At 43.1% G+C, this 14,725-nt stretch overlaps 1 protein-coding gene across 5 annotated transcripts in view; it reads left to right on the plus strand.

The window, feature by feature from the left end:
- ARHGEF10 (Rho guanine nucleotide exchange factor 10) overlaps positions 1-14,725 on the plus strand; it is a 193,433-nt gene that overhangs the window by 114,379 nt on the left and 64,329 nt on the right. The gene's annotated exons all lie outside the window — the stretch shown is intronic.

A 14,725-nucleotide genomic window follows, 5' to 3' on the forward strand; every position in this document is an offset into this window, starting at 1 on the left:
GCCTTCAAGAGCTTTGGTACCCCCCGAGCTTTGCAGCCACAAGGCTGTAAGAAGATCATGGCTACTGGTGAGGAAGATCCCTCCAGAGGTGATCGTGAAACATTTCTTGCAGGTTTCTTCACAGCTGAGTGGCAGTCAGGAGACACCATGTATACCAAAAAAGAAAAGGAGTACTTGTGGCACCTTAGAGACTAACACATTTATTTGAGCATAAGCTTTCGTGAGCTACAGCTCACTTCATCAGATGCATGTATACCAAAGAAGTCCCCCGACCAACACCTCCAAAATAGAGCTTGTTTGGTGGGAGCTTGCCATAGCATTTGGCAGTGGGGGATGAAAAGGTGACATCTCCTCCAGAGATCCTTCCCACAAAGAGAAATCTTTCTGTTTATTCTGGAAAAGGACAGGCTTCCCTCCATAACCCTCTCTGTTCTCCTTTGCCCCCATTACTGCTGGAGCCACACAGATGTTACTGTAGGCTCTGTAGGCTTAAGTGTGTATTAACTACTGCAGTCTCCATAACCCTAGCAGGCGTGAAAGAGAGGGCTGGAGATATACAATGGCCTGCTTGGAGGGGCTTATTTACACGAGTTCCCTGTCTCCCTACCCAAGCAGCCCAGAAATCCTACCTACTGAGCAGGTGCAGATTCCTTCCTCTGTTAGGAACAGAGGAGCTGCCATGCCAGATCCAACCAGTAGTCCATATAGTCTGGTAGCCTGTTACAGACAGTTGCCAGAGCCAGGTACTTCAGAGAAAGGTGCAAGATTTACTGTAGTGGCCTTAATGGGATAACCTGCCTATAGGGGAATCTTCTTCCTTAAGGAAGTGATCTCATGCCCTGAAGTTTAAGAATTTATTTCCCTTATACACTGTTTAATATACATCCTATCTACATGCTGTGCCAACTGTCCCTAGAATTGGTCAGCCTGATGCGCATACATGTAAACTGGCTTCAATCATTAGTCTTTCCTTATGCGATGAATGATTTTTTTTATCCTGTATTTTGCTTGGATGCATTTATTTTAAGCTCTTCTCTTTTTGCCTTCTAAACCCTTGCTGTTAGCTGGCAATACTCCTTCTGAGTTATTCAAGAGCTGTGATTTAAAGCAGTTTCAGTAGTGAATCAACGCAATATATCACTCTGTACTTATTTAATGTGGCTTTCTTGGCTGTGCATTCACCACAGTTGCACCTGAAAAGAAATATTGTACCTCAGAGTTGTTTGGGATCTATCTTTAAATATATAGCACCTTCCTGATCACCAAGGGTAGCAGAGTTCTCTTGTCACTCCCTCCTAAGTGATTCTGGGTAAAATTTTCAAATGTGCCTAAGTTATTTAGGAGCCAGTGGGACTTAGTCCCTGAAGGCCCAGTCCTCAAAGGTATTTTCAGTGGAGTTAGACATCTAAATACCTTTTGAGGAACTGGGCCTAAGAGCCTGTGTCAGTTTTGAAAATGTTACTCTCTGTGTTACACCTAGGGTTGCCAACTTTCTAATCGCACAAAACTGAACACCTTTGCCACACCCCCTGCCCTGCCCCTTCCCCAAAGCCCCATCCCTGCCCCGCCCCTTCTCTGAAGCTCCGCCCCCACTCACTCCATCTCCCTCCCTCTGTCACTTGCTCTCCCCCACCCTCACTCACTCGCTCATTTTCACTGGGCTGTAGCAGGGGGTTGGGGTGCAGGAGCGGGTGAGGGCTCCAGCTGGGAGTGCAGGCTCCAGGGTAGGGCCAGAAATGAGGGGTCTGAGGTGCAGGAGGGGACTCTGGGCTGGGGCCAAGGGGTTTGGAGTGTGTGAAGGAGTTCCGACCTGGGGCAGGGGATTGGGTTTGGGCTCCAGGAGGGAACTTGGGTGCGGGATGGTGCTCAGGACTGGGATGGGGGTTGGGGTGCGACATGAGGTTGGGGTGTGGGCTCTGGGAGGGAGTTTGGGTGTGGGAGGGGGCTCAGTGCTGAGGCAGCGGGTTGGAATGTGGGGGGGTAGAGGGCTCTGGCGGAGGGGTGCAAGCTCTGGGGTGTGGGGATGTGGGATTGTGGGGTATAGGAGGGGGCTCTGGGCTGGGGGCAAGGGGTTCAGAGTGTGGGAGAGGGCTCCGGTCTGGGGCAGAGGGTTGGGGTGTGGGAGGGGATGCAGGCTCTGGGAGGGAGTTTGGTTGCGGGAGGGGTTCAGGGCTGAGGCAGGGGGGTTGGGTGCAGGGGGGAGTGTGGGGTGCGGGCTCTGGGAGAGAGTTGGGGCAGCGGACTGGGGTGTAGGAGGGGGTGTGGGCTCTTGGAGGGAGTTTGGGTGCAGGAGGGGGCTCAGGGTTGGGGCAGGAGGTTAGGGTATGGGAGGGAGTGCGGGTGGTGCTTACCTTAGGCGGTTCCCAGAAGTGGCCGGCATATCCCCCAGCTCCTAAGCAGAGGCGCGGCCAGGCGTCTCTGCGTGCTGCCTCCACCCACTGCCAACGGAGCTGACACTCGGGGCGGGGGCAGCGCGCAGAGCCCCTTTGTCCGACCCGCCACCTATGGGCCGCAGGGACATGTCGCTGCTTCTCAGGAGTCGTGCGGAGCCAGTAGGAAGCTGCCAGCCCTGCGCCAACTGGATGTTTAATGGCCTGGTCAGCAGTGCTGACTGGAGCCACCAGGGTCCCTTTTCAACCGGGTGTTCCGATCAAAAGCCGGACACCTGACAACCCTATTTACACCAATAGGCTCAGGGTTTGTTCTCCTTTGCTGATAATAAGCCTTAGGCTTAGCTTAGCTGGGCATTGATTAGGTAAGTGGCTAAGTTCTGTTCATTTTGTTACCCCCATTCTCTCACCCACCATCCAAAACAGGATAACATTATATAAAAAAGTATGGGCAGTGGCGTAGCGAGAGGAAGGAGATAAAAGAGAGAAGACAGACCAGAAGGATAGCAGATATGCAAAGAAATATATGAGTCCTCAACAATAGTCATACCCTTCTGTCCCAAATAAGGAGCACCCCCCATTAAGCTAATGAAACATCATTGGAAACCATGAAAGAAAAGTGAGTGCAACCCCACAGTCTACCTGCATGCCTGTTTATGCGCTACCAACCACTCTGAATACAGACTTGTACTGGATTGGTCTGAATCTTGCTTAAACCCTGAGAAACTTCCTTCCTATTTCTTGCTTTCTTCGTTGCTAAAGATTAAAGGAACCCAGAAAATACGATCTTGCTACATAGACAGAAAACTAGCAAAGTTCTTAACATTCATGTGAGTATCATTGCACGTATACTTCAGTAGCTATGTAGTTTACCTCTGTACTTTCAGAATGCTTCAAAGAGATGCTCCGGTGGAACCCCAAATGCATCATATAGGTTGTCGTTAATAAACTCTGAGAGAAAAAATCTTATTCAGACAGTTTGGGATCCTATGGGTGAAATCCTGGCCCCACTGAAGGCAACTGGGAGTTTTGTCATTGACCTCAGTGGAACCATTATTTCACATCATGTTTCCAGTTTCTAAAACTGCTAGCAATTAGAGAGAGAAGGAGAGAGACAGAAATTATAATTAGATGTAAGTGCATTAAGTGCATGAGGATTAGCTTTGCCTTGTCTGGAGGACTGAGAAAGAAGAATTGTAGGTGCAGCCTTGGCAATGAAGTATTTAGGCTTCATAAGACTAATACTCTCATGTTACTGATTGTCTCAGCAAGGATTTTTGATGAGGTCCAACTGTATCCTTACAAAGATTGTTGCTAATTGCATCTGTTTTACCATAGCATTCCTTCACCCACACAAAACCTTCTGTATAAGGGAGCAACTGTCACATCGTATCTTGTTATTATTGGCCTAATTTGTGTAGCTCTGTATTCTATTCTATTCTCTCACTGTAGTCATTTCTGTTAATCACTACAGTGAGTCAGTGGGATTCTTGTAATGCACTCAGGTTCATAAAAATGCTGATTAAAATGTCGTTTGCATTTTTAAGATTATTGCTTGATCCATCTTGATGAAAGACGGACATAAAAGAGGAAAACATCATCTTGGCCATTGCAGAGAATTGAATAGCCTGCATATAAATTCATCCTATAGGTTATATTGCACTAATGGAGGGCATTTTAAAGGTTTTATGAATACATTCAAATCAAGGGCCTGCGTTAACTGCCATTGTTAGTCTGAAACAAGAGTTGTGTGAACACTTTTTGCACTCAGCAAATTTATGACATTTGTTCTCAAATTTTAATAGTAGCAAAAAGCTACTTTGAAGTACAAATCTGCTTTTTTCCTTTGCTAGGCATGAAAACGTGTGTAGCTTGGGCAAAAAGGGAGGGAATTCTTCCCTTTGGAGGGAGCTCCTTGCTATGCTGTGGCTTCTGGATTTCATGTTTAGTTGCCTTAGTTTGAGCCCTGTTTTCCTGAGTAGCTCTCATTATTGTGAATGTGGGGAAATACAAGGTCCCCATTGTTTTGCAGAATCCTTCATGCAGGGATCTGCCAGATATGAAATTAGTGCAATATACTATGATTTCCAACACCCGCTACCACTGCCTACATCCTCTAACTATATTTAAAGCAAAATATTTTATGTTTGCAGTTTGAAAATAGGGCTTGATTCTGATGTCATTCACACTGGTGCAAATCAGAATTATTTCCATTTATCTCACTGGAATCACTCTTGATTTACGATGGTGTAACGGATCAGAACCCACACCTGCAGCATTTCAAATGAAAACATTTATCTTAACTCTGTATGCTAACAGCTGGGTTTGCCCATTGAATCCTTCCAAGCAGATGTGTTACAGAAGGTTTTCCTACCTAACTGTCTGCAGAATGAGTCCAGATACAGTTCTGTCTTTAAAACACCAACTACAAGGTCATATAGACCATCACCTAGTATCCTCATTTCCTTATCCAGTAAACTGTCAGTCATAAATGAACTGTTCACAATGCTGAAGAAGCTACATTCGGGTGCATTTCTTTGTGCTTGCGATTTCTAACACAAACATGTAGCAATGTGTCTATGTGTGTATTATTTTTAAAAAATCCAAAACAAAACATTCCACTGCACACACTTCTCCTGGAGAGAGGATGAGAGAACAGACGTGTGCTAAATGTCGGACACATGCTAAATGACACGTGCTAAATTACTCATTGCACTTCTGAAAGGAGCTTGGATACTATGGGGATGAGTGCAGTATAAGAAACTATATGGAATAGAATATTCAGACATGAAAGTAGGAATATTTTCAGAGTAATCCTGCTTCTTTGTTAGTGTGAAATGCAATTTGGATAGTCTCCTTCTTCTTGATGTATTGTGTGCCAAAAAATTATGGTGATATTTAATTGGGAGCTTAAAAATATCATGGATGAGTTATCAGAGAAAGCTTTTGTGTGATATATATATGCATTTGATTCATCCCCATAATATTAGCAAGATCTGAGTGTTATGGCTTGTCACCCCTTGGGTGCAATCTGGGGGCTGTGGGAACCGCGGGGCCCCTCTCCAACACACAGCTGGGTTGGGGACACAGCCAGCCTCACCCAGGCCCTGTTATCATCCAACACAACAGCAGGTGGAGCCACTCACCTGAACTGGGCTACCCACATGCAAACAGTAGACCCCAGCCAGTTTCCCAGCTCCCCGGCATGCACCCCCCTCTGGAGTATAAACCCAAAATTATATAGTCTTGCATTGCACAAGGATCTGTACAGTGTAAGCTTATTAATATGCCTGCCCCTCCCTCAATGGGGAGAAGAATGTACACACTTGTGGTAGCTAACCAAACTGAGATTTTCCCCCAGAGACTTCATTTAAAGGCACAGTGGTTTAGGTTAAAATATAAGACAAGTTTATTAACTACAGAAAGATAGATTTTAAGTGATTGTACGTGATAGAAAACAGATCAAAGCAGATTACTTTGTAAAATAAACAAAACTGCAAACTAAGCCTAAGATATTAGGAAGATAGGTTATAAGTTAGCAAATTCTCTCCCTGGCTGATGATACAAGCAGACTTGCAGATTCTTAAGGGACCAGCTGCACTTGCTTTGTAGCTTGGGATCCCCTCCCCCATTCCAAGTCTTTTTCTTTCGGAGCTTCTCTCAGGTGTTGAGTTGTGATGGAGTGAAGAACAACAGATGATGCCACTGCCTGCCTTATATAGTCTTTCCATACGGTGGGAACCCTTTGTTCCAAACTCAGTTCCCAGACCAATTTGTGGAAAAATACAGGTAACCAAAATGGAGTCCAGAGTCATGTGGTCTGGTCACATGCCCTTACAGAGTCACCGCCCCCATTATCCATAGGCTGTCTGGAGCGTTCTCAGCAAGGTTCACCAGGTGGGGGATAAGCTTTTTCTAAGGCGTATTGTTTTTCTTAATGGCCCATTACCCTGAATGAGCTCTTTACAACCAGCTATTTGATTGGAAGTATCTTGCCTAGTGGGCGTCACCCAGGTGTGACTACATGTGAAATACCAATACATAATCATTATTCATAACTTCAGATACAAAAATACATGTATACAAATAGGACAGTCACATTCAGCAAATCATAACTTTTCCAATGACACCTTACGTGACCCATCTTATACAAAATGAATCATAATTACACCATAATCATATAATAATAATATCACTATGAAAAAGAGGGGGTGTAGTGTCACAGCGGGCATTATTATAAAGTTCAACTTTGTATCAAAGGTGAGAAACAAATGCCATGATTTTGGACCCAGAGAGAACCAGGCAGGGGAAATAAATAATATGGAGACATCTTAGTCTAGGAAATTGCTGAAAATCTCACTAGACCAGATACTCTTGGCAATGTATCTTTCCCATTCAGTAGGGCCAAATAGTGAATCCTTTTCTCCCACTAGTGAGTAGTTAGGAATAGGACTCACATGAACTTCGGTGAGACTATTCCTGTACATAACTGTTTACATGTAGGAGTAAAGGATTCACCATCTCTCCCTAAGTGATTTTATCTTCCATGACAGTGTGGTCTGGGGAATGGCATGAAGTTCAGGAAGTCCCAAATTTTAAAATTGGCTGTCACTGACTTGCTTGTGTGACCTTGGGAAGGTTGCGTCACTTCTCAGCCTCAGTTTTCCCATCTCTCAAATGTGGATTATAATACTAATCTGTTTCCCACACAGCAATGTTGTGAGGATGAATTGCTTTGAATGTTTTAAGGGCTGCCCAAGTACTAGGTATTTTGTGAATTATTATTCTTTGTTTTAGTATTTTAAATGTTGTTATATGCTAAACAACTCTCATGCTCTGAATTTCTTTAATATGCCCACTCCTCTTTCTCTTGGATAATCTTTGTGGGTGACTGGATTTGTTTGTGGGTTATTTTCTGCCGTGTTGGTTTGTTACTCTTTCTTGGTCCAATGGCTTTTTGAAGAGGTTGATCACACATTTAGGGCCCAGTGAAATGCCATTTGATTTAAATTTAATAAATGGGATGCAAGTTAGGTCCAATTCGCTCAAAGAAAAGTGTACAGTAAATTAGAGCCACCCTACACTCCTGTCATAAACAAGGGGATGGGTCAGAATGCAGTGGATATGACTTACTGGTTTTTGGTGTATTCCTGTTGGAGAATGGTTGTCTCTTTCCAAAATAAATAAAATGAATGTCCTGTGCTAAATCCCTTATATTCACCAAATCCAGAATATTCCCCTCCAAAAGCAGTTTAACAAAGGGAGCAAGCTGCTTTAACTTGCACATTCTTCCCTGACATCATAATCAAAAAGGCTGACAAAGGAGGTGCTGTTGTCATCTTGAATAGGTCGGAATATGAACAAGAGGCTACTAGGCAGCTCTCCAATACCACTTTCTACAAGCCATTACCCTCTGATCCCACTGAGGATTACCAAAAGAAACTACAGCATTTGCTCAAGAAACTCCCTGAAAAAGCACAAGAACAAATCCGCACAGACACACCCCTGGAACCCCGACCTGGGGTATTCTATCTGCTATCCAAGATCCATAAACCTGGAAATCCTGGACGCCCCATCATCTCAGGCATTGGCACCCTGACAGCAGGATTGTCTGGCTATACAGACTCCCTCCTCAGGCCCTATGTTACCAGCACTCCCAGCTATCTTCGAGACACCACTGACTTCCTGAGGAAACTACAATCCATCGGTGATTTTCCTAAAAACACCAGCCTAGCCACGATCGATGTAGAAGCCCTCTACACCAACATTCCACACAAAGATGGACTACAAGCCGTCAGGAACTGTATCCCCCATAATGTCATGGCTAACCTGGTGGCTGAACTTTGTGACTTTGTCCTCACCCATAACTATTTCACATTTGGGGACAACATATACCTTCAAATCAGCGGCACTGCGATGGGTACCCGCATGGCCCCACAGTATGCCAACATTTTTATGGCTGACTTAGAACAACGCTTCCTCAGCTCTCGTCCCCTAATGCCCCTACTCTACTTGCGCTACACTGATGACATCTTCATCATCTGGACCCATGGAAAAGAAGCCCTTGAGGAATTCCACCATGATTTCAACAATTTCCTTCCCACCATCAACCTCAGCCTGGACCAGTCCACACAAGAGATCCACTTCCTGGACACTACGGTGCTAATAAGGGATGGTCACATAAACACCACCCTATATCGGAAACCTACTGACCGCTATTCCTACCTACATGCCTCTAGCTTTCATCCAGATCATACCACACGATCCATTGTCTACAGCCAAGCTCTACGATATAACCGCATTTGCTCCAACCCCTCAGACAGAGACAAACACCTACAAGATCTCCATCATGCATTCTTGCAACTACAATACCCATCTGCTGAAGTGAAGAAACAGATTGACAGAGCCAGAAGAGTACCCAGCAGTCACCTACTACAGGACAGGCCCAAGAAAGAAAATAACAGAACGCCACTAGCCATCACCTTCAGCCCCCAACTAAAACCTCTCCAATGCATCATCAAGGATCTACAACCTATCCTGAAGGATGACCCATTACTCTCACAGATCTTGGAAGACAGGCCAGTCCTTGCTTACAGACAGCCCCCCAACCTGAAGCAAATACTCACCAGCAACCACACACCACACAACAGAACCACTAACCCAGAAACCTATCCTTGCAACAAAGCCCATTGCCAACTCTGTCCACATATCTATTCAGGGGATACCATCATAGGGCCTAATCACATCAGGCGCACTATCAGAGGCTCGTTCACCTGCGCATCTACCAATGTGATATGTGCCAGCAATGCCCTTCTGCCATGTACATTGGTCAAACTGGACAGTCTCTACGTAAAAGAATAAATGGACACAAATCAGACGTCAAGAATTATAACATTCAAAAACCAGTTGGAGAACACTTCAATCTCTCTGGTCACTCGATCACAGACCTAAGAGTGGCTATACTTCAACAAAAAAGCTTCAAAAACAGACTCCAACGAGAGACTGCTTAATTGGAATTAATTTGCAAACTGGATACAATTAACTTAGGCTTGAATAGAGACTGGGAATGGATGAGTCATTACACAAAGTAAAACTATTTCCCCATGGTATTTCTCCCCCCCACCCCACCCCCCACTGTTCCTCTGATATTCTTGTTAACTGCTGGAATTAGCCTACCTGCTTGTCACCATGGAAGGTTTTCCTCCTTTCCCCCCCCTGCTGTGGGTGATGGCTTTCTTAAGTGATCACTCTCCTTACAGTGTGTATGATAAACCCATTGTTTCATGTTCTCTGTGTGTGTGTATATAAATCTCTCCTCTGTTTTTTCCACCAAATGCATCCGATGAAGTGAGCTGTAGCTCACGAAAGCTTATGCTCTAATAAATTTGTTAGTCTCTAAGGTGCCACAAGTACTCCTTTTCTTTTTGCGAATACAGACTAACACGGCTGCTACTCTGAAACAAGTAATATTAATGTCAGTGTAGAATCATTGCTCTTTAGGGGGAGTTTATGGGCAAGTGTCAACTTTTATGTGGCTGCAGTTTACTTGACCTTTAGCAACTGGGATTCCAAATTAGCATATTGCTTGCTTTTGTGGTGATGGATCTGCTGTGTCACATTTCTATATGGTGCCGCAGAGAGAGAGGATATTTAGGAGCTTGTTACAGCTCCCTGATTCTTGGGATAGATCTGTGCTAGCCCCAGTGTAGGTTAAAGCAACCTGGGGCAAGAACACCTAGAAGGACTGACTCTAAAGCAAAAAAAAAGGGGAAGTGATCCAGTGAGTCATAAGGCCTCTCTTTAGTGGGAAGCATGGGTCTGCCAGCTATTGCTTGGCTTGCTGCTGCTGGCCACATTGCTCATTAACGATATACAGTATATACTATTACCCAGGCAACAGCACAGTTTATTTCTGGCTACCTGGCTAAAAATTAACTGAGATTTAGAAAGAGGGAGGGAGAGCGGCCCATCTCTCCTGTGTATTACCATTCAGTGCTGAGCATGTTGTCAGCGCTCAAGAAATAATAATACAAGAGAAAGATTCAATATATTATGTATTATTGGTGGAAGTTTGGTGCTGTTTTACTTTCACAGATTCACCTATGGTGATGAGGACCATGGTTTAACCCCAGCTAAGTTGTATGAGCAAATTTTTGAGGATAAAATTCAGATTCCACCCACACCTGTTTGTGGTTTAGATCTCTGTGGGTTGTATTTGTTGTTATGTTGACTAACAAGAGCACGTCAAAATGCAGACATGATTCTCTCTACTGAGTTTCCTTCTTCTTTCTGCAGTTGGTTTATGTATGTCTCCAAGAGTTACCATGGAAACAAATGTGGGCGTGAGTTTGCCTGGATATACTGTATACTTGTGTTTCTGTTAGTGTCTTGGAGAATATAAAACCCTTGCAGTATTTTCATCAGACGTGGCAGGACGGTTCCTTTCGAAAGCAGAAATAATACGACTCTGAGAGCTGCAGTAGAAATGGCTGATTTTGAACAGTGAGTCTAGAAGGGGAAAAAATAAAAATGAAAAGATCAGAGCGTCTGTCTCGTCAGGTCCTGAAAGCAGGACATCTGCAATAGAGTGTCCAGCAAAAATGAGGCAAGATGTAAAAAATTGTTTCATATGCCTGGTTGGTGGCAAATGTGTAAATTAGTGATGTGGTCTAACTTACTTTCAATTAAAAGGGCAGAGGTTCCTGGGCCATTCTGCTTTCAGTTCCTCCTCCTGTCCTGACAAAGAAGCAGGAGCAGCGGAACAATTGCAGCAGCAGCAGCAGCTCTTTTCCTTCCTCCTAAGGAAACAGTGCCCTCTGGGTTTTGCTCCGCTCATAGCCACAATATCAGCTGTTCTGCTCCTGGCCCTACTTGGTGTGTGGTGATACAAATTGGTGCCCGCGATTATGGACTGCAATATTGGTGAATTTTGGTCCTAAATTTTCCAGCGTAGATTGAAACTCCCAGTTCTTTACTCTCCCCAATGCACTACTTTCCTTCCTTCGCCTTGGCAGAATGCAGCTCCTCTCTCTGAGAAATGTTTCTAGCATTCCAGATTAAGTGGAGTGTTTTATATTCCTTAAACTTCAATCCCAATGCATGAGCTACGTCTCACTTCCTTTTAAAAACCTCTGCGTTTCCTCACTGCTATTACATAATCTCACACACTAGGGACCCAGTGCTGCAAACACTTACTACCTTGCACAGTGTTTGCTGCGGCAAGAAATCCTATAGCTTGTAATGGGGCTGCTTACATGAGTAATATTACTCGCCTGAGCAAATGATTGCTGGGTTGGGTGATAGTGAATATAAAATTATCTCCAGTGTTAAGATCTGTCACATCAGGTGCATGCTGAGACAGCTCTCCAATGTTCAAATTTATATTACATGAAGATGAAGGAGTAGCACTGACAGGGTGGTGAAGGTTGATACAAGGTCAGGGCATTAGCCTGGGACTTGGGTGGCTCTGGTTCAGTTTCCTAGCTCTGCTACAAACTTCTTGTGGTATCATAGACAAGGCTCTGTGGCTCTGGATAATAGCACTTCCATACCTCATAGGTGTTGTGAGGGTATATACATTAAAGATTGTGAGATGCTTGGGGCCATATAAGTACCTTAGATGAAGAGGATGTTCTGTATGATAGGAGATTATTTTCTTGTAGAAGTTAGAGTGTGTAATGCAACTAAATTTTCATGAGAAGGCTCCTCAAATTGTAGGGTGAGTATTCCTCCTGCCCCAGTTGTTAAAGGAGTTCACCCAATCTCTGTTCAAGAGAGTCACAATTTGGGGGCACTATGTGCTTCTGGTTTTTGTTGGTGACCAAAAGCACCTAATATCATCAGTGTTTGCATGCTTTTTCTTTCCAAGCCTTTCTTTCTACCTAGACTGGATACTCCACTGTACTCTATTTGGAGTTGTACTTGAAGACCACTCCAAAGCTGCAGCTGGTGTAGAACATAGCTGCCAAACTGCTTAGCCAGAAAGATGTATTACACATTTTTCTAAAATCAGCATTGACTTCCTGTTCGCTTGAGTCCACTTCTAGATGTTGATTTTAAACCACATACACCTATATGGCATGGCTTTGAGTTTTATGGAATTAAAGTGAGCAGAATTTGAATCACAATGGCCCAAATTCATCCCCCACTTAAATTTACTGAGATCATTAATTTGGCACAACATATTAAAGAACAAGGGGACTTCTATATGATAAGGTAAAAAGTCTAGTTCTGTGGCATGAACTTAAAACTGACATTGTATGGAATTGTTTTATAGAGATTTTCTTCTATTTCAGGATCCTTATGCAGATCGGATCTATATTAACATTTTAGAAGCTTATTTAGATTCTACTTCATAAGTAAACTTTAGGTTTTGGATTGAAGGGGGCTAGTCGTGTAATATTGTTGTTATAAAATTCCACTTAGCTGGTAAAATGTTGTCTTTAAAACACACAAGTTACAGAGGTATCCATGGGAACAGTAACGCTGTGTGTGACTAAACTGAAAGACACATATCAATGACTATTGTGGTGGTGGTGCAGATGTAAAGCACTTGCTTATGTAAGAGAATGTTCAGGAACTTTTTAGTGCAGTGTCTAAAAATAAAAACTCATTTGCTTTGTCCCTGGCTTTAACTTTAATAATGAATTTTCAGAGCCAGGGAATTAGAGACACACAGCTAACTGCAAATGATGCTTTTCCCCATCTGTTTTTAGTGTATTTTAATAGTGGAAAGTGAATGGGGATGGCTCTTTATGGAGTGAGGGGAGTGTGGAAATTTGTTGTTAGCTTTTTAGGTGATTGTCATGTTGTTGTATAGCTCGTTCCCTTTATAAGTGAAGAACACTCAATACAGTACTTGACAGTGGGTGCCAGCGTCAGTTTCCAAATTATAACAATATCCATGCCCATATTATATTCCTTTCCCTAATCCTAATTATCGGTAGTGGAAATAGCTGGCATATTTGAAATCATCATATAAAAGTCTTGTCCTTTTTAGCTACTCTCTTCCAGGTAAATAATTCTACCGGACTTTTACTTTCTTGTGGAGGAGTACCTTTGTTTAATACACGAGGTCCCCCAAATTCCATGCAGCTGGTATATTTATCCTCCTGTGTCTTGCTCTCCAAAGTGGAACACCTATAGAAGCATGATCTAGTGCCCAGATATCATGAAGAGGTGTCTGAGGTCCAAAACCTTGGGGCTTCACCATAACAGTTTCAATTTTTTCCTTCGTTAAGTCCCACCCATTTGGTGCAGTGAACAGACACCTGTCTCTCGGAGCATCATAATGACTCTCCAGCCTCTCCATAGTCCTACCCAGACATCCTTAAATGGAGCTGAGGATTTGTAGGCTAATCTGCTTCCTGCTTAAATCTGCCAGTCATTAAAAAAATAAAACCAAAAAAACTCCACCTGTTATCTGTGAAAATGTTCACAGAAAGGCCATTCTTCATCAAATAAAAAATTTAGAATGAAAAGTATGAAACATCTGCAGCTGTATTCAAGTAGTATGAGCATATTATTGCTGCATCATTCCTGAGAGAGATTTTCTTAGCCCAAACCTGAGATCTGAGCATCCCTTAATTAAGTCTAAATCCAGATCTGAATTTGCAGAGCCCCAATGTCTGTCATGAGTTGAACCATAATCCTGGATCCAGAACACCTTTAGAACTTGGTGGTTGAAATCTGGATTCAATTTTTTTGTGGCAAGTATTCATCTGTGCCTTATTCCTTCGGAGTGCAGGAATCGGTAACAGTTCAAATTTAGTATAGTTTTCCCAAAGACAGTAATTTTGTCTATACATCAGAACCCTTTAAAAATACAATTTCTCCCCAGACCTCAGCTGATCTTCTGTGTTCAAAATCAGATTTAAATCTTCCTCATCCTCATAGTGTTGGATTCTTGTAAGTTTCAATATACTGCAAGCAGATGGCTCAGTGGGAGGAAGAAATAATAGGTACATTTGCCCTCACAATCCAGACCACAACTGGCATGTCAAATTATTGGCCTGACCGCCTTCCCAGGATCATTTAAAGCTGGCATCACCTTCAAGATTACAATTGACTTTGTGTTGTATCGCAATAAAATGCTGTAATTGTAGTCAGGACAATATACCATCTTAGTTTTGTCTATTGTTTTTAACAGATGAATATTTATCATCCAATCCAGTTTGATTGGATTTTTACGGTCTGATTTTGAAGAAACTGTGCTCTTCAGTGCTCAAAAAAAAAAAAGCTATTTCATATTTATTATAAAGTTGTGCTTTTCTTAAGCATTATTTTTCCTTCTTGTGTTTTTTACTTTGTCAGTACATCTGTTTCCAAGGAATTTA

Source organism: Dermochelys coriacea, chromosome 3 (genome assembly GCF_009764565.3).
Source record: "Dermochelys coriacea isolate rDerCor1 chromosome 3, rDerCor1.pri.v4, whole genome shotgun sequence".
Lineage (NCBI taxonomy): Eukaryota > Metazoa > Chordata > Testudines > Dermochelyidae > Dermochelys > Dermochelys coriacea.